This window comes from Moschus berezovskii, chromosome 1 (genome assembly GCF_049115385.1).
Source record: "Moschus berezovskii isolate FMDL1 chromosome 1, NW_MosBer_1.0, whole genome shotgun sequence".
Taxonomy (NCBI): Eukaryota; Metazoa; Chordata; class Mammalia; order Artiodactyla; family Moschidae; genus Moschus; species Moschus berezovskii.
In genome coordinates, this window is record NC_142460.1 from 118,235,461 (window position 1) to 118,259,385 (window position 23,925).

Sequence of the window (23,925 nt, forward strand, 5' to 3'; positions counted from 1 at the left end):
GGGCCATGTGTTTAACTGTAAAAATCTGTCAGTATCATAGGATTCAAAAGACATCAATCATTCCATCAACAAGGAAAGAATGAAGGCTGAGTGACTCTTCTATCATTAGGAAAAATGTGCTCAAGAGGCAAGAATCTGGTCCAGGGAAAGCTAAGCAACTATAGGTTACAGGAAAAACAGAGTTCCTGTTTCACTTCTACTCCCCTACTTTGGACTGGAATATTATATTTTTCACTTCATGTGGTTCCATGTGTGCAGTAAGACATTATGTAATTCAGTCTCAGCCCTGCAATATCCACTAGGTACTTTAAAGAGGCCATCGTTATTAACAGTCTGGGGTCCATGAAGGCGAAAGCTTCCTTTGGCTTTGGCGGAGGCAGTATTGTGTAATGAGGTAAAGATGGCCTATACTTAAAGCTATATTCCCAAATGACTGCTAGTCAAGTCACATGACAACTGGTTCTTTTTTTTTTTTCTTAAGACTTTATTCTAAGTGGACATCAAAACTGCTGTATTTGGACAGTTCCATGGGAGATGGTGAAGGACAGGGAAGTCTGGCGTGCCGCAGTCCATGGTGTCGCAAAGGGTCAGACATGACTTAGCAACTGAACAATAGCGGGTGGAATAGAATTTTCCCTGCTTTACTCCTGATTTATTATTTTATACTACCATTTCTGAAGTTTGAACTGCAAAGACATCAAGATACAAATTCCCGTCTTCTGCGTTCTTGTTGGGGTGACCTTAAGCTGGTTACTTCAGAGTCTCACTTTCCTTGCTTGATAACACATGAAGCCAGGGAGCTGGAAGAAGGCTTATAGATGACGTCAACAAAGATCCCAGTTCGTGTGTCACCTCCGGCAAGTTGTTTCACTTTTTGGTTCCTGTTCCCTAGTTGTAAAATAGACCATCTGTGGCTACCAACTACAGTAGACGAGATTAAGATTATATAGGCAAAGCTTCTACAACCGTGCCTGCACACTTGGCGGCTCAAGAGTGCCCGACATTGTAATAATAATAATAATAGTAGTAGTAGTAATGCTAGTGAACATGCCCCAGATTGATGCGGTTGAATTATGAAACTCTGGGAGAAAAGAGTCAGAAACACGGACCAGGAAAACGGTTTAGAGGCCGGAGACCTCCTACCGGCGGGGGCGTCCAGCCTGCGTGGAGACGCGGCTTGCCGGGCACCGCCTCGCCCCACCCCTGCGGGGCCAGCGCGAATCCCGGCGCGGAGTTCCGGGGGACGGCGCGGCCCCCACTCCGGCCCTGCCTCTCTGCCTGCTCCCCTGCCTCCAGCGGCGCCAGCTGCGCCGGAGCCCCGAGAATCCGCCGCCGCCGCGCAGGTTCCCGAGGCCGCCCTCGCGCCGCAGGTAGGAGCCGCGCGGCGGCCGCCGGGGGCGCACACAGCTCCCGCGGGAGCGGGTTTCTGCTGCGCTCGCTCTCCGTCCCTCCTCCCGGCAGCCGGCCGTTCCCCGCCCAACTTGGCCGCAGCCTTGGCAGCGGCGTCGGCGGCGGGCACCAGCGCCCTGCCGGCCTCCCTGGCAGCGTTCGGGGGCCTCCAGTGCATGCCTTCGGCCCGGATTCCTGCAGAGTCGACGCCGTCAACTTCGGCGCGCACTTTTGCCGGGGCAGGTGGCTCTGGACCGCAGAGCCGCGCTGGCTCCAGGCCGAAGTTGGGGGCGTCTTCTGCAGGTGCATCCATCTAGCTCGCCGCGGGGCCCCCAGCACAAGTGTGTCTGGTGAGCCTAGGTCATCTCGCGCCCCTGGGGTTCGCGTGTGCTGTGGGGTGACCGAGATGGCGGTCGCGGTGGGACCAGTATCCCACACCAACCAGGAAGTGCTGTGTTCCGAGGCTGAGCGCCCAGCCCGCCAGATGCACCGTCCTGGGCGTGTGGCCACGCAGCTGCCCGCTGTGGCGCCCACCAAGTGATGACACCGGGGCGGGGCAGGGGACAGGGCGCAAGGGCCTGGGTGTGTATAAAGGGGCTCCAGCTTCAGGTATGTGGGGCTTAGGTCTCAGATCCAAGAAAGTGGAGCTTCAAGCCTGGGATAGCATTGTGTGAGGCCCTTCAGAACTTGTAGAGTCAGTCCAAAACTATCACCACGCCTGTATTTGCTCCTTCTCCTAGTTTCAGATTATTGCCATCTTTACTGTCTTTGTAAAAAACTAAAGGCAAGTAGATTCTTAAGGACCACAAACGTTTCTGCATTTGATTATCCCTAGGTTTTTCCCCTGAAATGAGGAGTTCCCTTACTTTACTTGCCAGGCCTACCTGTTACAGTTTAGACCACCCTTTGAGTGCTTTCTCAGGGCTTCCGGTGGCCAGGTATCCCCAGACCTCGGTGCTATGTCAAATGGCTAACTAAAGGTGGCGCAATGAAAGTGTAAAGAATGAAAATTAATCTGTAGCTTGAACTATTAACAGACTCCACAATTACACACTGCCTCTTTGAATAAGATTTTCTTTCAGTATTAAATGTTTTATGATAACGTACAAGTGAATAGAGCACAGTCTTTTAGCTTGAATTTGTACACAGCCTTTAAATGTTGTTTTAGGATCTTTTCACTAATTGAGCTCCCTGCTTGTCTTCTCAATATCTAGTATAACTCACAATCCATATGAAAAGTGTGAGTAGTTAAGGCTTTGAGAAAGGTGTGTCTTGAACGTGTTTGTACCTGATGTTAGAGTATTTGGGAACCACAGCTAGAAGTGCTGTATTTAGGTTTGTTGATTCACTTACAACTAGGCAGTGAGGGACCCTGCTCCTTGGAAGTTGTCTGATTACTAAATGTGCATTTCTTAATTAAAAATGATTTGTTATAAAATTCATTTACCTTTAACTCTTACAGAGTTTTCCATGTTATTTTATTTTTATTGTGTTGATACACATAACAAAATTTTTCATTTTAACCATTTGTTAGTATGGAATTCAGTGGTATTAAGTACTTTCATATTATTGTGCTCCCATCACAACTATCCCTCCACAAAACTCTTTATTTTTTTAGAGTTTTAATAACATTTCAATGATAATGACTACAATACAAGCTTTAGTTTCCTCACTAAGCGAAGTTTGAGTTCCTTCTCATATTTTTAGAGAAATTCACTTTTAAAGAAGAAAGTTGAAAAGGTATAACCAGACTGTGTTTAGTAAATTTTATCCCCATCAGGAAAGGCCTAATACTTTACTCTGTGAGGATAAACCTGTGTGCTAAGTTGCAACCCTATTGGCTATAGCTCGTCAGGCTCCTCTGTCCATGGGATTTTCCAGGCAAGAATACTTGAGTGGGTTGCCGGGCCTTCCTCCAGGGGATCTTCCTGACCCAGGGATTGAACCTCATCTCTTAAGTCGCTTGCACTGACAGGAGGGTTTTTTTTTACCACCTGGGAAACCCAGAGGATAAGCTTGGGACCTGTTTAAATTTGTGTATAAAGGTACTGTGAGGTTTAGCTATGAAGTGGGAGAAACAGGTGACGGAGTTTTTCTGTTTGTGTTTTGGTCGTGCTGGTGGTTTGCGGAGTCTTAGTTCCCAGACAAGGGATTGAACCCATATCCTGAGCAGTGAGAGTGTAGAGTCCTAACCATTGGACTGCCAGGGAATTCCCTAGAGTTGTTGTTGTTGGTAGTTTCCTCTCCTTAATCTCTAACAGAAAGACGAAATTCCTTTGTCTCCTTTGTAGCTCTGTAGCATGTTTCCAAATTATGCTTGAGCTCAGGCTGTGCACCCTTTTAATAACTGAAAGAAGTTTTGATTGAGCCGGCTCCTAGGTGTAGCAGTTTCCTTTCCACTCTAGATGTTTACTAAACATTGATGGACCCAGAGGACCCAGTACATAAGATATGACCCTTTAAACTCTTAGTTTGAGTCACTGTGTGCATAAGAGAAGCTGTAGCCGTGCAGGGCCTGGTTTTATGTTTTTAATTCTTTAAGTCTTAGCACAACAAAATAAAATGTATTCTCCTGCCAGGGTGTGGATAAATGTTTTTTCAGGGTTAAAATGAGAAACTCATACCCTAAATTTCTCATAAGCCTGTGACATTTCTGATTAGAAAAGGGATGGTACAAATCCTATCTCATGCTGTAGTGGAAATGCCTTCCAATGTGTTAGTTTCCCTAAATTCACAGGCCAGTGTAAAATCTGTATCCCAGATGTTTTAACTCTGGGTTTTTGAATGAAAGTGTATAGTCGGTGTTTCATATTGTCACAGCTGCTTTTTTTTTCCCTTTGTGTTGTGAAACTTGCTTAATTTTTTAATTTATTGAACAAACATTCTGTGACAGAATACAAAATGATTTGTGTATTCAATCAACACTTAAAGGTACTTTCTGTGCAGCAGACACTATTCTAAGCATTTTACACACATGAGCACATTTTATTCTCAAAGCAACCCTGTGAAGTAGGTATGTAATAGTCCTGCTGCTGCTGCTGCTAAGTCACTTCAGTCGTGTCCGACTCTGTGTGACCCCACAGACGAAAGCCCAACCAGGCTCCCCCGTCCCTGGGATTCTCCAGGCAAGAACACTGGAGTGGGTTGCCATTTCCTTCTCCAATGTGTCAAAGTGGAAAGTGCAAAGTGAAAGTGAAGTCGCTCAGTCGTGTCCGACCCTTAGCGACCCCACGGACTGCAGCCCACCAGGCTCCTCCATCCACGGGATTTTCTAGGCAATAGTACTGGAGTGGCTTGCCATTGCCTTCTCCGTGTAATAGTCCTACCAGCCCCTTTTATAGATGAGTCATTGGAGGTACAGCAAGATCATACAGCTAGCCCATGGCAGAACTGGGATTCCATCGCAGGCATCTTGAACCCAGGGTTTTGGCACTGCTGTCTCATCAGAAAAATATAGCCAGAGATTCCACCCTGCTAACAATTTTTTTTTCGTATTGTTGTATTGCTGTCTTGTCCTTATCCTTAGGGATAAATAACTTGACATAATTGCAATCAAAGTGCAGCTCAGACAACCAGTTCAACTCCTTTGCTTTTCAGCTGGAGAAGGAAATGGCAACCCTCTTCAGTATTCTTGCCTGGGAGATCCCATGGACAGAGGAGCCTGGTGGGCTACAGTCCCTGGGGTCGCAAAGAGTGGGACAGGACTGAGCAACTTTCACACACACACAGGCACAAACATGCACACATTTTTCACTAGCAGAAATTAAAGTGGAGTGTGGTTTTGTCAGGCTCTGTGAGCACTGAGACAGAGTCCTAGAGACTCTCTGCTGGTCTCCTTGCCTCTTGATTGTGAGGATTTTGGGACAGGGATCCTGAAAGGGTCTATGGAGGCCAGGATGTATGTATGGGGAGGCAGTATTTGCCTATCAGAGAGGAAACATTTCTGTATTTTAATAATCATTGTGACCATCCCAGAGCTAATCTGCCAAATGAAGGCCTGGGTTTTATCCCAGGTGGACAGAACAGAAGCTGTGGCTGACTGTAGACCATGGAAAGTCTTGCTGCTTAGGGCTCCAGAACCCCAATTCCTTCCCCAGCCTGTGACCTCAGGCTCCCCTCTGGATGTGAGGAATATTTTATTCTGTACTCAATCATTTTTTTGCGCTTTTTGGATCTGGAGTTGGGAACCTTTTGAAAGCCTCTGACGCACAAAAGAAAATCAGCCAAGAGCAACAGGGAAATAAAAATAACTCTGTCTGGTCGGCTCTTTTGTTGAGAGAGGGAGAGACGTCTAAGGGCATAAATTGACAAACTTTCTATTAAGGACAGGAAAATCAAAGTTCAGTATTTAACAGTGATTTTTTTTTTCAAAGTAGGCTCTTAGAGACAGTAAGTGAATTTGGATGAAGGAGAATAAGGAATAAACATGGGAAAAGGAGGGTGGTGGAGTGGGAGGGAGAAGCCAGTGCAGAGAGGAACCAGCACAGGGGAAGTCAGGGCGCTGAAAGTTTTGTCAGTTCTTTACACAAGCTCGAGCTTCTGTGTGATTCTGCGTAACAATCCCTTTGAAATGTCAAGTGTAGATGAAAATTATCTTTTCTCTGGTTTATCTTAAAGTGATTATTTATTTATTATTTTTCCATTGAGTTAGCATTGATTTATAACATTATGTAAGTTTCGTGTGTACAGCATTCTATTTCTACTTCTGGATACACTGTGCTGTGCTGTGCTCTGCTAAGTCCCTTCAGTCATGCCTGACTCTTTGTGACCCTATGGTCTATAGCCTGCCAGGTTCCTCTGTCCGTGGGATTCTTCAGGCAATAGTGCTGGAGTGGATTGTCATGCCCTCTTCAGGGGATCTTCCCAACAAAGGGATCCAACCCACATCTCTTACGTCTCCTGCTTTGGCAGGCAGGTTCTTTACCACTAGTGCCACCTGGGAAGCCCCTGTATCCACTACAGCCACCAAAATTTTTAGTTATATCTATCTCCATATATTTGATCCCCTTTATCCATTTCACCCTCCCCACCATCCCTCCCGCCCCGCAGCCCTTTCACTCTAGCAACTCATTACTTTGTTTTCTGTATCTATGTATTTGGTTTGTTTAATTTTTATTTTGCTTTTTAGTTTGTTTTTTATATTTCACAAATGAGTGAAATCATATAGTATTTGTTTTCACTTAACATAATATGCTCAAGGTCCAGTTATACTGTTCAAAAGGCAGGATCTCATCTTTTTCTTGGCTGAGTAATATTCCATTGTAATTATCACATCTTTTTTTTTTTTAACAGTCATTTATTTTATAAAGTTGTTTAAATCCACTCTTTAGCAACATTAAAAAGGCATATTTAAAAATTTATTTTCCAACTTATTAGTGGTCACTAAAGTTAAAGTCACCAGACATTCTCATGGAGTTTCAGTATTCCTGGACCTCCACAGGACTTCTCCATTTGGATCAGTAACATTGTAACATGAGATGTTAAACTGTCCACCAGTTAATATTCATGTCTAGGAATGCTATGCACCTTAACATTGTCTTCCCACACATGACCTCATTTGCAAGCCAAACAACATTATTGACACTCACATTTACAGATTAGAATGCTCGGCCTCAGAGAAGTGATTGGCCACGTTCATGCATCTAATAATTTCTAATATGAGGATACTGCATCTTCTTTCGGAGAAGGCAGTGGCAAGCCACTCCAGTACTCTTACCTAGAAAATCCCATGGACGGAGGAGCCTGGTAGGCTGCAGTCCATGCGGTCGCTACGAGTCAGACATGACTGAGCGACTTCACTTTCCCTTTTCACTTTCACACATTGGAGAAGGAAATGGCAACCCACTCCAGTGTTCTTGCCTGGAGAATCCCAGGGACGGGGGAGCCTGGTGGGCTGCCGTCTATGGGATCACACAGAGTCGGACACGACTGAAGTGACTTAGCAGCAGCAGCAGCAGCATCTTCTTTCGGAGAAGGCAATGGCAAACCACTCCAGTACTCTTACCTAGAAAATCCCATGGATGGAGGAGCCTGGTAGGCTGCAGTCCGTGGGGTCGCTATGGGTCGGACACGACTGAGCGACTTCACTTTCACTTTTCACTTTCACACATTGGAGAAGGAAATGGCAACCCACTCCAGTGTTCTTGCCTGGAGAATCCCAGGGACGGGGGAGCCTGGTGGGCTTCCGTCTATGGGGTCACACAGAGTCGGACATAACTGAAGTAACTTAGCAGCAGCAGCAGCAGCATCTTCTTTATCCATTCATTCATTCATGGGCACTTAGGTTGTTTCCATATCCATTATAAATAATGCTCTAATGAACATAGAGGTGCATATGTCATTTTTAATTAGTGTTTTTTATTCTTTGGCTAATTATGCAGAAATAGGGTAGCTGGATCATACAGTAGTTCTATACTTAATTTTTTGAGGGATCTCCACACTGTTTCCCAAAATGGCTGCAGCAATTTATAGTCCTATCAACAGTGTATGAAGCTTCCCCTTTCTCTACTTCCTTGCCAGCTTGTTATTTCTTGCCTTTTTTGGTCATATCCTTTCTAACAGGCATGTGGTGATACCTCATTGAGGTTTTGATTCGGATTTCCATAATAATTAGTGATGTTGAACATTTTTTCACGTGCCCATTAGCCATCTGTATGTCTTCTTGGAAAAATGTTTATTCATCTCCTCTGCCCATTTTTAAGTTGGGTTGTTTGTTTTTTTGTTGTTGAGTTATATGAGTTCTTCTTATATTTTAGATGTCAACCCTTTATTGAATATATGGTTTGTAAATATCTTCTCCCATTTGGTAGGTTGTCTTTTCATTTCGTTGATAGTTTCCTTTGCTGTTCAGGAACTTTTTAATTTGATTTAGTCCCACTTGTTCATTTTTATTTTTGTTTCCCTTGCCTGAGGAGGCAAATCCAGAAAGATATCGCTAAGACCACTGTCAAAGTCATACTGCCTATGTTTTCTTCTAGGATTTTGATGGTTTCAGGTCTTCCATTCAAGTCTTTATCTTGAAGTGATCTTATTGTTGTTTAAAACCATTGCTAATCAACAAAGCATGTGGACAAAGAGCTACCAGGGACTCTTAGCCCCTGCTTGGGATCTTCATACTAACCTAGTCTATTTTTGTTTACACTCTTTTTTATGAATGGATTTGACATATAGAATGATACTAGAATCACTGGGTTTTCAATTATTTTATCACTTGTCTTCCCCGTGAGAGGTCACTGACTGTTTTTTTCACTTTTGTGTCTTCACTGCTCATTGAAGTGTTCAATTAGATGTGAGCTGAATCGGTGTGATTCATTTTATTCAAAATATGTAAGTATTTCCAGAAAAGAAGATTATCATAATGAATGTTTTACTTATTGATTTGTTCTGCTGTGCCATTTAACTACTTTCAGAAATAAACTTGTAGAAGTGCAGTGGACAGTCTGTGGCATTTTGCATTTGCAGCCAGTGTACTCATTTCATTGGTCTTTTCCTGCAGTATTTTCTACCTGAATTCTGATCAAAGAGTCCTTTGAAATAAGGAGATTGGGGAGGTAGCAGAGGATTTAGGTGTGGGTTCTAAAATCATATTATCTTAAGGAAAAAAAGAATCACCTGATAGAATTTTGTAGCTGCTAAATATTTCAAAGCTAGGAACATGGAGCAAAGTTTTTTTACCCTAACCCCAGTCCTAACCCCAATCTGCCACTGTCTTGTCTAGAAATGTAGGGTGATGGGGCAGTGATGAATCAAAGCAGGTCTTGTAAAGCAAGTCAGGTAAACAACAGTAAGGCACAGTTGAGCCCCACAAGTTCCTCACCAGCAGTAATGACCACAGTCCTTGTTCTTGGAACCTGAGAGCTAGGATTCAGATCCTGAGGACTCGAGCACCATATGGCCTAGTAACTTAAAAGTCCCGTATACCTTGGTTTCCCTATCTGGAGAATGGGGATAAAAATAATACCTATCTCATAGGATTGTTGTGAGGACTGCAGGAAACAATGCCTGTAAAGCATTTAGCTTAGAGCCTGGGATTTTCTGGTACCTCAGTGGTAAAGAATCTGCTTGCCAGTGCAGAAGACACAGGTTCAATCCCTGGGCTGGGAAGATCCCCTGGAGAAGGAAATGGCAACTCACTCCAGTATTCTTCCCTGGAGCATCCCATGGACAGAAGAGCCTGGTGGGCTATGGTCCATGGGATTGTAAAAGGGTTGGACCCAGCTTAGCAACTAAATAACAGCTGGAACATAGAAATGACACACTAAATGTTAGTTCCCCTCTTTCAAAAAGCTCTCCCCACTCCACCCCAGGTCTAGCAGGAGTGACATCCCTAAATAACCAAGCAGATCACTGTTGGAGGAGACATGGAGGTGGGGCCTTATGGGAATATGGACGAGGGAGAAATTAATTTTTCCTGAGAGCAATTCTTGAATAAGTATGGTGTTCCATGAGGCCCCAGTGATGAGAAGCAGTAGGAAAGCTTCAGGCAACAGAGCTAGTTACAACTAGGGATAATGGGCTATATGCCTTTGATAATCATACTTTTTAGTTATATGTTTTGACATTAGGTAGAAAATTTGATTTTTTCTTAATTTACAAACATAGGATGGCATTTGGGCTCTGCAGGTGGTACAGCAGCTTCCCTGGTGGTTCAGCTGGTAAAGAATCTGCCTGCAATGCAGGAGACCAATGGCACAGTGGTAAAGAATCTGCCTGCCGAAAACAGGAGATGGAAGAGACATCTCTCGATCCCTGGGTGGGGAAGATCCCTGGAGAAGGAAATAGCAACTCACTCCAGTATTCTTGCTGGAAAATCCCATGGACAGAGCAGCCTGCTGGGCTACAGTCCATGGGGTCACAAAGAATCAGACACACTGTCTGCGCACACACACACAGGGTGGCATTTATTTATAGTAGGAGAAGCATGATTTGTCCCTCTTTTCCAATGAGTGTATGTATGGAGGTATATTTTTAAAGTGTATTTAGAATTAAGAATAGGGTTCACTCTCAAGGCAAGAGTGAACTAGTTCGTGCTGTGTTGGAATAACATGCCTCCCATCACGTTCCTTGCCTTCACGTTAAGTGGCAGGAGGGCGTCACAGGCTTCGCCAGCTTTCTAGGGGTGTGGGTAACACATATCTGCATGAATCATGGATGGAAGTGTAGACTGTGTGTCAGTAACCTAGACCAGCCGTTTTCACACTTGAAGGAAAAAATTGTTGTTACTGTCCTCTGCCCTGCCCCTAAGAACTGCTTTTCTGAATGAACTCTTCTGTGAAATCCCAGTATGTAGAACACCCTAAGCACAGCCGTTCTTGAGGATTCCTAGATGGGGCCAGTGAACCAGCTTTGTCCTCCCATCTCCCTCCCTGCCCACATCCTGGCACAGGCTGCCCCTTAGCAGCTGGAACCGTGGGGCTCCTCGGAGCAGATGTGAAAGCATGCTGTACGTCTGTTGGAGGGAAGAGAAGATGAAGACCTGAAGAGGGAAAGGAAAGGCAGTGGACTGTGTTTTTTGGTTTTATTTTCAGAAGCTTTTGTCAGTGGTGCGCTGGAACTGACATGCTGAGAGCTGGTTTTAAATTTTCAGGAATTTCATGAGCCAGTTGTTAAATATGCCATTATGAAACAACAGATTGCTTAAGTTTAGGTTTTAAACTTATATTAAATGCATTATATTGAAAACAAAAGTAGTGTCTCGAGTTTGGAGATGTGGTTGGAGGTAAAGGAATACCCCAAGTTATGCAATGTTCTTAACTATCTTTTTCTATTAGCTAGTATAATTTTGGTTTCATACTTTTTTCTTTATCTCAGCTGCATACACTTTATATTTTTTCTTCCCAACTTGTCTAAGATTTCTTTTTTTTGTTGTTTGTTTAATTGCATTAAATATGACATCTATCATGGTGTTGAATTCAGTCGGGAAGGTCCCTGGAGGAGGGCATGGCAGCCCACTCCAGTATTCTTATCTTGAGAATCCCATGGACAGAGGAGCCTGGCAGGCTACAGTCCATGGGTTCGCAAAGAGTTGGGCTTAACTGAAGTGACATAGCATGCATGCATGCATGATCAGTAATAGCAGACAATCTTTTTTCCTAGGAGAAAACTTTCAACCTCTCCTTAAATGATATTAGCTATACATTTTTTAAGTTAATCTTTTATTAGACTATAAAATTTTACTTCCCTTTTTCTTTTCTACCAATTTTATAAATTATGAGTGGACATATAGTTATACCAAGAAGGAAATGGTAACCCACTCCAGTATTCTTGCCTGGAGAATCCCACGGATGGAGAAGCCTGGTAGGCTACAGTCCACGGGATCGCAAAGAGTTGGACATGACTGAGTGACTGAACAGAACGGCATAGTTATACCAAGTGCGTTTTCCCTTAACTGCATTCACTTTAATCCTTGATTCTATTTGTCTGTAGAGATAGGATTCTTCAGACTCAGCTTTCCCCTCCAGGGCAAGCTTGCCCTCTCCTCACTCCCAGTCAGTCATTCTAAGGTCTGGCTAAACAAATCACCTGGGAGCTTGATTAAATTCAGAGTTCCAGGTTCTGTTATGTACCTACTAAACTGGGGTTCTTGGGGTGGGGGCGACTCAGTGCAGTATATTGTGAGTTCCTTTGGGATTCTGATGATCCTCCTATGTACCTGCTTGGCCTCTGTGGGCACTTGCTGCCCAGCCCTGGGGCCTCCATGTGCCCTGTAGTGTCAAGTCATATGGGCTACTGGACCCTGGCCACATTGCCTGAGAGTCTTGATTTTTATGTTTGGCCTCAAATCCTCTTCCTGTGAGACAACTTTCAGAGTCTGCCTCTTGGCCCCATGAACCTGTTTCTCAAATAAGGGCCTGACTCCCTGAGCTCAGATCTGTAGGGGCCTAGATTCTCACCTAAGGACACAGCTCTGCATGGTACTTGGAGACTAGCAGGGGAGTCAGCTATGCTAGGTTTATTCCCATGTTAGCCTCCGTTTTCATCTTTCTGAACTACAGTTGCACATCTCTGGGGATGGGCGGGGGTGAGGGGTTCTATTTCTGGAACATACCAACCTGGTTCCACTTTAGGGCTTTGTATTGTGCCATTCCCTCTGCCAGAAACACCCTTCTCCTGAGTCTTTGTGTGGCATGCGTCTTTTTGACATTTGGGTCAATGATGAAAGGTTCAAATGTCGCCTCTCTGAAAAGTCTTTCCCTGACCATCAAATCTGCCCCCCTGCCCAGTCTGTACTACCTTGCTCATAGCCTCATTGTCCTAGCTATTCCTGTGGGTGATTTTTACCCCTGCACTGATCACTATGAGTTTTTCTTCATGTCTTGAATACTGAGTTTTCTACATATGAACATAAGCTCCCTGAGAGCTGGAATGTAGTAGATGCTCACTAGTTACTTGTAAAATGAATGCCTCTCTGAACTACTGTGTGAGTATGTGATGTTAGTGTGAACCCTGGGTTCCCAGGTGATTCATCTGTTCTTGTTATCATTCTTTCCTGATTCCACAGATGTTACCTTTAGGACAGTGATGCATTGCTGAGATATTACTGCCATTTGGAACAAGGGTCACTCTCAACCAATGGGAAACAAAATCTGTAGTCCTGTATATGAATGTTTCCTTTCATTTGCAGAGAGCGTGTAAGGGTTGATTTAGCTGTAGCTGTTTGTCCTGTGGGTGATTAATCTGTGATAAAATGGATCAATTAAATATGAAAGTAGTATAAAATAAACCTGATAGATTTGGGGAAATTCCTGTTTTCCTCCCTCTTTGAGTTCTATTGGGGTGGTGCTGGGTGGGGTGATGGGGTAAGAGGGCTATACATCACTCTGTAAGACTCAGGAGTCCAGAAGGGCATGTTGGAGAGGTTTGTCCTATCTGATGTCACAGGGAACAGGCTTGACTAATGAGGAAGTAAGTTTTACAAATCTGTGGCCAAGGAAGGCCAGTAGGGCTGGTGGTGAAAGCCATCACCTTGTGTTTGCTGCTCACACTGGCGCTGGTAAGTTCGTCAGTGGTCTTTTGATGTCAACAGAGTGCTCAGCATGTGCTTGTGCAGTGAAGATGTGGTTCCGCCCGCACAGAGCCTGTGGTCTAATGCGGTCAGTTAAAGGCTGGACTGAGTCGTGCAGCACAGTGCTGCCAGGTTGCCTGAGGTGGGCTGGTGTTTTGTTACAATAACACATCCCAGTTTTTCATGATAGTGATTTCAGTCTGCTCTAGGATTGGAGCAGCAGCTCGGGTAACAGTTGTAGAGAGCAGAGCTCTGAACTTCTCTAAACTTCACTTTCCATGAAAGCGTCTCATTTGAAAAAAGCATGATTTTGTATACTTATTTTTTTAAAAGCAAACTTTGTGTTTCAGATTCATAGAAAAGTTTCTAGGATGGTGAAGTGAAAAAGTGAAAGTGGTGGTTGCTCAGTGTTTGACTCTTTGTGACCCTGTGACTGTATCTCACCAGGCTCTTCTGTCCATGGAATTCTCCAGGCAAGATGACTGGAGTGGGCTTCCATTCCCTTCTTCAGGGGATCTTTCTTACCCAGGGATTGAACCCAGGTCTCCTGTTTTGAAGGAAGATTTTTAGCTATCTGAGCCACTAGGGAAGCCTAAGAATACTGGAGTGGCTAGCCATTTTGAGGATAGTATACATGGGTAAACTATGGTTTCCTCTCTCATTAACGTCTTATATTGGGGTGCACTTTTGTTATAATTAATGAGTCAGTACTAATGTATTGTTATTAAAGTCCATACTTTATTCAGATTTCCTCAGTTTTTTCTAATGTCCTTTTTATATTCCAGGATCCCATCCAGGATACCATGTTACATCTAGTTGTCATGTCTCCTTAGGTTCCTCTGGGCTATGATATTTACTCAGATTTTCCATGTTTTTGATGACCTTGATGTTTAAAGGGTTATTGGTTAGGTATCCCATAGGTATCTTGCAGTGGTTGTTGTTTAGTTGCTAACTCGTGTGTAACGCTTTTGTGACCCCATGGATTGTAGCCTGCCAGGCTCCTCTGTCCATGGGATCTCCCCAGCAAGAGTACTGGAGTGGGTCACCATTTCCTTCTCCAGGGGATCTTCCCAACCTAGGGATTGAATCTGGGTCTCCTGCCTTGCAGGCTGATTCTTTACTGCTGAGCCTCCAGGGAAGTCCAAAGGTTTCTTATAGACTGTCCCTCAATTAGAATGTTTATGATGTTTTTCTCATGATTACATTGGAGAGGAAGACCACAAAGGTGGTCTCATTACATCGTGTCAAGGTCTCATTACACACCATCATCCTGACTTACTGCTACTGATGTTCACTTTAATCACCTTGCAAGGGAGTGTTTGGAAGGTTTCTTCACTATGGAGTTGCTCCCCCATTCCCCACCCAATACCATACTCTTTGGAAGGAGGTCACTCTGCACAGCCCATACTATTGAGATAGGGAGTTATCTTCCACCTCTTAGGGGAGGGACAAGTAGCTGCATAAATGTTTTGAAATTCTTCTGTATGGAAGATGTGTCTTTTCATCCCCACTTATTTATTAATTCAATTATTTATTTATCTCAGTGTGGACTCATGGGTATTTGTTTAAACTGTGGATTATAACCCAGTACCATATTATTTACTTATATTTGGCTTTTTAAAGATTTTATTCAAACAAAAACATTCTACTGTTTTAAAATGTTAGAAAACTATTGTTAATATTTATAGTTATTATATATAAAATTATTATATATAATAATTATATATATATATTTATCTTTCCTCTTTTTCCTTTAAATACCCTATTTATGCATTTATTATTTGGAGCAATAAAAGGCAAATTATTAGTTAGGATTTGATCATGATTTTTTTTTCATTATTTTTTGCAGGAGTGAAATTAAGATATAAATATTTATGTGTTTTGGGGGGTGGTAGAGGTCAAAGGCATTTCTTTCCCCCATTGTGTACTGAGTTTGCACTCACTACTTTCAGTTATTGCTGAAATAAATGTCCATCATCTATATGGACATTTATAGTCAGCTCTCTTCCTAAAACTCCTTACGAAGTATAGGAATTTAGGAACAATTTTTGTCCTTTTTTATTTTCTTCAGATTTTTCTTAATTAAATGCTACTCAATGCATTGTTCTCATTCAGCGGTGAATTTGTTACAGAAATCCCCATGGGAGTCCTCCATGTTTTCTGTTTCCCACAACCCATCTCCTATGTGCAGGTTTTTCCTCTACTAAACCACATAATTAAACTCTTGTTTTTGTTTTTCAGTAGCTCAGTCAAGTCTGACTTTTTGCAACCACGTGGACTGAAGCACGCCAGCTTCCCTGTACTTTACTATCTCCCGGAGTTTGCTAAAAGTCACGTCCTTTGAATCGGTGATGCCATCCTACCATCTCATCCTCTGTTGTCCCCTTCTCCTCCTGCCTTCAATCTTTCCCAGATCTGGGTCTTTTCCAGTGTGTTGGCTCTTTGCATAAGGTGGCCAAAGTATTGGAGCTTCAGCTTCAGCATCAGTCCTTTTAATGAATATTCAGGGTCGATTTCCTTTAGGATTGCCTGATTTGATCTGCTTGCAGTCCACTGGACTCTCAAAGAGTCTTCTCCAACACCATAGTTCAAAAGCATCAATTTTTCAGCACTTAGCCTTCTTTATAGTCCAACTCTCACATCCAAACATGACTACTGGAAAAACCATAGCTTTGACTATACAGACCTTTGTTGGCAAGGTAATGTCTCTGCTTTTTAATATGCTGTCTAGGCTTGTCATAGCGTTTCTTCCAAGGAACAAGCGTCATTTAATTTCATGGTTGCAGTCACCATCTGTAGTGATTTTGTAGCCCAAGAAAATAAAGTGTGTCACTGTTTCCATTGTTTCCCCATCTGTTGGCCATGAAGTGATGGGACCAGATGCCATGATCTTAGTATGTAAATATAAATATCATTTATATATAAATTTCACCTCTTTTTAAAGCACCTAAAAGTCTGACATATAGCAGATCCCAACATGCTTATTGAACTGGCTTGAAATAGAGGGAATAATCCTAAAACTATTTCATTCCCTTTACTTCTCAATGTTTTTGATTTTCTCTTATATTTCATTAGTAACTTTTGTTCTACAACCCAGTGCTTTTTGGTGTTCTTGTTTCTGTGCGAGTTCACACACACAGATATACTTTAGGGAGTGGCTTTAGTCACAGGCCAGTTCTTATTTTTTTTTTTTAATTGAAGTTGTTAGTTGTTGTTGTTTAGTTGTTCAGTCCTGTCCTACTCTCTTTGTGACCCCATGTACTACAGCATGCCAGGCTTCCCTGTCATTCACCATCTCCCTGAGTTTGCTCAAACTTACGTCCTTTGACTCAGTGATGCCATCCAGCCATCTCAGCCTCTGTTGTCCCCTTCTCCTCCTGCCTTCAATCCTTCCCAGCTTCAGGGTCTTTTCCAGTGAGTTGGCTCTTTGCATCAGGTGGCTAAAGTATTGCAGCTTCAACTTCAGCATCAGTCTTTCCAATGAATATTCAGGGGTAATTTCCTTTAAGATGGACTGGTTTGATCTCCTTGCAATCCAAGGGATTCTCAGGAGTCTCCTCTAACACCTCGGTTCAAAAGGAACCATTCTTTGGTGCTCAGCCTTCTTTATGGTCCAACTCTCATATCCATACAAGACTACTGGGAAAACCATAGCTTTGACTATATGGACCTTTGTCGGCAAGGTAATGTCTCTGCTTTTTAATATGCTGTCTAGGTTGGTCATGGCTTTTCTTCCAAGGAGCAAACATCTTTTAATTTCATGGCTGCAGTCACTATCTGCAGTGATTTTGGAGTCCAAGAAAATAAAGTATGTCACTGCTTCTATTGTTTCCTCAACTATTTGCCATAAAGTGATGGGACCCAGTGCCATGATCTTCATTTTTTGAATGTTACGTTTTAAGCCAACTTTTCCACTCTGCTTTCACATTCATCAAGAGGCTCTTTGGTTCCTCTTCACTTTCTGCCATAAGGGTGATGTCATCTGAGTATCTGAGATTATTGATATTTCTCCCAGCAATCTTGATTCCAGCTTGTACTTCATCCAGCTTGGCATTTTGCATGATGTACTCTGCATAAAAGTTAAATAAGCAGGGTGACAAAATATATAGCTTTGATATACTCCTTTCCCAATTTTGAACCAGTTTGTTGTTCATGTCCATTTCTAACTGTTGTTTCTTGACCTGCATACTGGTTTCTCAGGAGACAAAGAAGTTGTGGGCAGACAATTTTTAAATGATGTTGTGGGTAGACAATTACACTCAGAGACCAGATGACCTGACCATTTGGTCCAGAAAGATGCTTCTAAGTCAAGTGTTGGTGGCTCAGTGGGTGGTCAGTTCCACATGCAGCCCTAGTGTTCTGATACCCCACTGAGGACTCAGTACTCCTTTAAGAAGTGTGAGACCCATCCCAGTGAAACTGCAGAAATGTGTCTCAGTTAATGGGGGCTCCAAGGTGCTCTGATTCTTCATGTCTCAGCACAGAAAGAATTCAGCAAGAGGCAAAGTGAGAGATAAGAAATGATTTATTAGAACAGGGTACTTGTGAGACTTATAAGCGGGTGGACAAGACAGTGCCATGCCCAGATCTTAGTGGGCTATGGTTTTATAATCAAAGGAAAAGTGGAGAGCTGGAGAAGACCACCTTCTTCCTCATTCTTGAGCAGATATCAGGCTTCCATCATTAACTTCTCTTTTACTTAGGCAGGGGATTTTTCTTGTCCCTACATGGTCAAGCCAAGACTGTCATGGTGCAGTGAAAATGAGCGAAAAGGCGATAACATATACTAGAGTATGGTAAATCATTTCAGGTTTCTGCATCACATCACCTTTTCCTTATATTTTTGTTTTTAGTGTGTGCAGAGGAATGTGTCCTAGCAATTGTTAGCTTACTGACCTCACTGGGCAGGATATAAGTCTTTTTACACCATTGTTTTATTGTTCTGGGGCATGTCTCATGCTTATGTTGCATTGTTTTATTGCTAAGTAAGCCTGACTGGTTTTGTGGTTAAGCAAACCAGCTTTCTTGAGTGATCATTAACTTACGGGGGTCTCTCATATTTTTTCTCTACTTACAGTCTCCTAGTGGGATTAGCTATTTAATCACCTCTTTTGTCCTGTTACTCTGTCTCTATCTCCAGCTTAACTGACTCTGTAAATGACAAAATAAATGCAGGCCTATGGGTCAGTTTCCAGGAAGATTGGGTAATATACCTAGAGTTGGGTCTTCAGATCTGGCTAGACAGGTGTGAAGAATTTCCTACTACAATCAAGTAAAGGCTGCAGTATCAATTTAGAACATGCTGAGAAGTCATTATTCTATTACATGGTAATTAAGCACAAGTTAAACGTAAAGGATAAGCACCTCACTTAATGGACTGTAATTAGAATTATTTTAACACAACCAGGGCAAGCATTTCATTCTTATTCTTTCTCATGAAACCAGTGCTTGTGTTGACACCATCTCCTAATTCCATCCAGGATTTTTTTTCTCAATTTATTTGTTTACTTTCTGAGTCATAGACCCTTAATCTGATGATTTCTATACAGTAAATTTTTTTACACCCTGATTTCCTAGTGCCAGTGGCTCAGGAAGGCTATGAAATCTTCCATAACTTAAAAGGACCACATGTTCGTTGAGAAATGATGAACATAATTTCTTTTCTTTGTCATGACTCACAAACCAAGTTGGGTCTGGGGCAGGGAGGTGAGACCTGGCTTCAGAAAAGGCCTGTGTTTCTTTGGCCTTGGGATCCTCCTCACCAGTGCCCCCAGAGCTGGTGCAGACCAAGAGAGAGTGCACAGCTCTGGGGCAAAGGAGAGTGACTGCCTCAGCTGGAAGTGTAACAGGCCCTGAATGGCCTCTGGGCTCACCAGCCACCCTCAAACCTCTTCTCAGAGAACAGCCTGGAAAACTCTGTTGCCCCAAGTAAATGCTTGATTTTCTTCGAAGTGTAGATCCATTGCTTAATGCTGCAAAAATGGGCCTAGAATTATATTCATAAAGGATGTTTAAGTGACCATGATTAATTGAAAATACTCTCATCATTTAGTTCTGCATTGTACCCCTCAGCATTGTAATCAGTCCACTTTGATCTTACCCAACTTACTTTCCAGCTGTTGCTGATTGTTGACTGAAAAAAAAATGCAGGAAAAAGATAGCTCTGTGGGGCTGCTGTGAAGAAGTAAGGGAGGAGCCAGGATATGTAGGACTTCTTGCAACAAAAACCAGGTAGTTGGAACATCCAGCTGCTGCTGCTGCTAAGTCACTTCAGTCGTGTCCGACTCTGTGTGACCCCATAGACAGAAGCCCACCAGGCTCCCCCGTCCCTGGGATTCTCCAGGCAAGAACACTGGAGTGGGCTGCCATTTCCTTCTCCAATGTGTGAAAGTGAAGTCGCTCAGTCGTGTCCGACCCTTAGCGACCCCACGGACTGCAGCCTACCAGGTTCCTCCATCCATGGGATTTTCTAGGCAAGAGTACTGATGTTACTGTTAATTAAAGAAAACCAGACATCTTAAGTTAATGAATTTAGTGCTTTTCTGTGTTTGAGAAGATGCAAAATTCTGGGTTCATTAAAATTATTCCTTTGACACCTGACCTGCCTCTTGAGAAACCGATATGCAGGTTAGGAAGCAACAGTTAGAACTGGACATGGAACAACAGACTGGTTCCAAATAGGAAAAGGAGTACGTCAAGGCTGTATATTGTCACCCTGCTTATTTAACTTTTATGCAGGGTACATCATGAGTAACGCTGGGCTGGAGGAAGCACAAGCTGGAATCAAGATTGCGGGGAGAAATATCAATAACCTCAGATATGCAGATGACACCACCCTTATGGCAGAAGTGAAGAACTAAAAAGCCTCTTGATGAAAGTGAAAGAGGAGAGTGAAAAAGATGGCTAAAAGCTCAGCTATTCAGAAAACTAAGATCATGGCATCTGGTCCCATCACTTCATGGGAAATAGATGGGGAAACAGTGTCAGACTTTATTTTTGGGAGCTCCAAGATCACTGAAGATGGTGATTGCAGCCATGAAATTAAAAGATGCTTACTCCTTGGAAGAAAGTTATGACCAACCTAGATAGCGTATTAAAAAAGCAGAGATATTACTTTGTCAACAGAGGTCTGTCTAGTCAAGGTTATGGTTTTTCCAGTGGTCATGTATGGATGTGAGAATTGGACTGTGAAGAAAGCTGAGCACCGAAGAATTGATGCTTTTGAACTGTGGTGTTGGAGAAGACTCTTGAGAGCCCCTTGGACTGCAAGGAGATCCAACCAGTCCATCCCAAAGGAGGTCAGTCCTGGGTGTTCACTGGAAGGACTGATGTTGAAGCTGAAACTCCAATACTCTGGCCACCTCATGCAAAGAGTTGCCTCACTAGAAAATACCCTGATGCTGGGAGGGATTGGGGGCAGGAGGAGAAGGGGACGACAGAGGATGAGATGGCTGGATGGCATCACCGACTCAATGAACATGAGTTTGAGTGAATTCCAGGAGCTGGTGATGGACAGGGAGGCCTGGCGTGCTGTGATTCATGGGGTAACAAAGAGTTGGACATGACTGAGCAACTGAACTGAACTTAGCTATCTAGGGCCAGTATCCTGCTTTTCTCCATCCTGAGTCCCCTCAGGGTGCACAGTTGGAGGTGGCTGCAGTGGTTGTTGGCTTGATGGTCACAACATCTTTTGCTTACTGATATGGCAGGCAGTATTTCTCATTCACATGATTATACCCGGGTCCTCTGCACTGCAGACAAAGTCTTTACCCTCTGAGCCACCAGGGAAGCCCTATACAACAGTAGGACAATCTTACTACCCAAGTGTGGGTGTTACCTGGATTCAGTGGCCTGAGTGCTTTTCCCTTCCCTTTAAAGTTTCTTTTGGTTTCACATTTTAAGGGTCTATCATTTTACAAATAAGTCATGAAAAAATAGAAAACAGGTTTTACTATTCTCACACGACAGCCATCACAAAACTCATAAGGAAGAACAGAACTTAAAAAGTAACAAGTCTCTAAAAATTCCAAAGATTGAGAGAAAAGGAATGAAATATAAAAAATTTAGCCAACTTTAAATAGGAGGCCCCAAATACATGAGAAATTTAAAAATGTATTCATGTCGGTCCATGCCAGTTTTTTTTTTTTTTATATTTGCATATGTTTTGGTCAAAATCTGTTTACTTAAAAAGTAATCTTGAATAATTCAATAATCTTTTAATAATTCAAAAAGTAGAAGATAACCACGATACAGTATAATGTGGTTTTAAAAAAGACTGCGTTTGCCTCTAAAAACCATTCTGTGAGCATAATTTACTTGTAAATAGAGACCCCAGTGCAAAGTTTGAACAACATTTCTTCAGTGACTGCTATTCTTCTGTTCCTATAGAGTTTCACCTTTCATGTAAACAGGGCGTCTCTAAGTAAACCTTTTTGGCCAGCTCAACTAATTCATCATTTTGAAGATGACAGATTGAAAATGGCCTGTTGTGTTTATTGTACAATCTGTCATAATTAGGTAATGCATTTCCTCCTCATTGTAGACTTCTATGCGTGGATTCAAATGGTCTCAATTCCCTATCAGAAACTGTGGATGTGCTGCAAAGAACTCTGGTCTGTTATGCAGGATAACTTGAGTTCTGGTTTTGTCTCAGCAACTAGCTCAATGTGAGCCTCAGTTCAGTTCAGTTCAGTCGGTCAGTCATGTCCGAATCTCTGCGACCCCATGAATCACAGCATGCCAGGCCTCCCTGTCCATCACCAACTCCCGGAGTTCACTCAAACTCATGTTCATCGAGTCGGTGATGCCATCCAGCCATCTCATTCTCTGTCGTCCCCTTCTCCTCCCGCCCCCAATCCCTCCCAGCATCAGAGTCTTTTCCAGTGAGTCAACTCATCGCATGAGGTGGCCAAAGTATTGGAGTTTCAGCTTTAGCATCAGTCCTTCCAATGAACACCCAGGACTGATCTCCTTTAGGATGGATTAGTTGGATCTCCTTGCAGTCTAAGGGACTCTCAAGAGTCTTCTCCAACACCACAGTTCAAAAGCATCAATTCTTCGGCGATCAGCTTTCTTCACAGTCCAACTCTCACATCCATATAAGACCATGGGAAAAACCATAGCCTTGACTAGACGGACCTTTGTTGGCAAAGTAATGTCTCTGCTTTTTAATATGCTATCTAGGTTGGTCATAACTTTCCTTCCAAGGAAGCAATTGATTTCCGGAAATTCTGCCAGTCCTTTTATGTGTTTCAGACCGACAGGGCCATTGGAGCTGGGATGAATTCATCTTGATCCTCACCGCTGCCCTCGGGGGATTTATGGTCTAGTGCAGCAGTTCTCACACTCCACTGTGCCTAGAATTCCCCCGGAGGGCTCTGAAGGCTCACAGTGCCAGGCTTCACCCTAGAGTTTCTGAGCCAGTAGGTTGGCTGAGCCGAGAATTTTTGCGTTTCTAACAAGTTCCCAGATGCTGCTGATGCTGCTGGTTTTGGGACTGTGATTTGAGAACCACTGGTCTAATGGTTTAGCTGACACATCAGTAACCACAATTCAAAGATTAAATGCTGTGAAATAAGTACAAGTAATGTGCAGTAGGAAACAGAGTGTGGAGAAGTGGGTCAAAAGATTAACAACCAGCCAGAGATCTGAGAAGCCCTCATGGAAGAGAGAGAGGTTAAGCAGGATCTTAACAAGTGGATAAAGCCTAGACAGGTAGGACATTTGGGGGGCTTATGCTACCCAAGTCTCCTGACGGGAGGGAGAGTGCAGAGTGTGTGGGGGAGCAGGGATATCGGCTAGCCTAAGTAGACTGGAGGATTGATACAGGGGAAGGAACAACCAGAAACAGATGGAATTGAAATGAGAGAGCTGGGAATTTAAACTAAACGTGTTTTTGTATTTCATATTTTGGCTGCCAGGCAACAACACGGTCAGAGTCACTCTTCAAAAGGGCAACTCCGGCATTGTGATGGATGGCTTGGGAAGAGAAAGAGTGATTTCAGGGGAGCTGGTTAGAAATGAGTGGGATTAGGCTGGTTAGGAATTCCAAGCAAGAAGAGCATGAAGTGGGGAGGATTTGTGCAGAAACCACAGATTTGGTCGTTGATTCGTTCCTAAGGATCAAAGAGATGGAAAGGTCAAGAGAGACAGAGGATTCAAGTCTGAGTTGTTGAGAGGAACGAGGGTGGCTGGATCTCTCAGGGGAAGTAGTTTGGATAAAAAGAAAAAAGATGAACCTAGTGGGACTTTGGTTTCTTGAGGAGGGGACTGAATCAGATGCCCTTAGAGGTCTCTTTTTGTACGATTCTAATCAATGTTTTGAGGGTTGTTGATTGTCTGAAATATTACAGATTATATTTGTACAAAAAGTAAACGGCTTATATGTAACAGGTACTGATATATTTGGGCTTCCCCAGTGGTTTAGGAGTAAAGAATCCATCTGCAATGCAGGAGGCTTGGGTTCGATCCCTGGGTCAGGAAGATTTTTTGGAGAAGGACATGGCAACCCACTCCAGTATTCTTGCCAGGAG

General features: G+C 43.1%; 1 protein-coding gene across 2 annotated transcripts in view; it reads left to right on the forward strand.

The window, feature by feature from the left end:
- The first annotated feature begins 1,194 nt into the window (after positions 1-1,194).
- The window catches only part of PLD1 (phospholipase D1), a 261,776-nt gene continuing 239,045 nt past the window's right edge, over positions 1,195-23,925 (forward strand). The window contains exon 1 of one of the 2 annotated variants that reach the window (XM_088839115.1): positions 1,195-1,370. The gene's annotated coding sequence lies outside the window, so the exon portion shown is untranslated. The remainder of the gene's footprint in view (positions 1,371-23,925) is intronic. The other variant, XM_088839120.1, reaches the window with a different exon arrangement.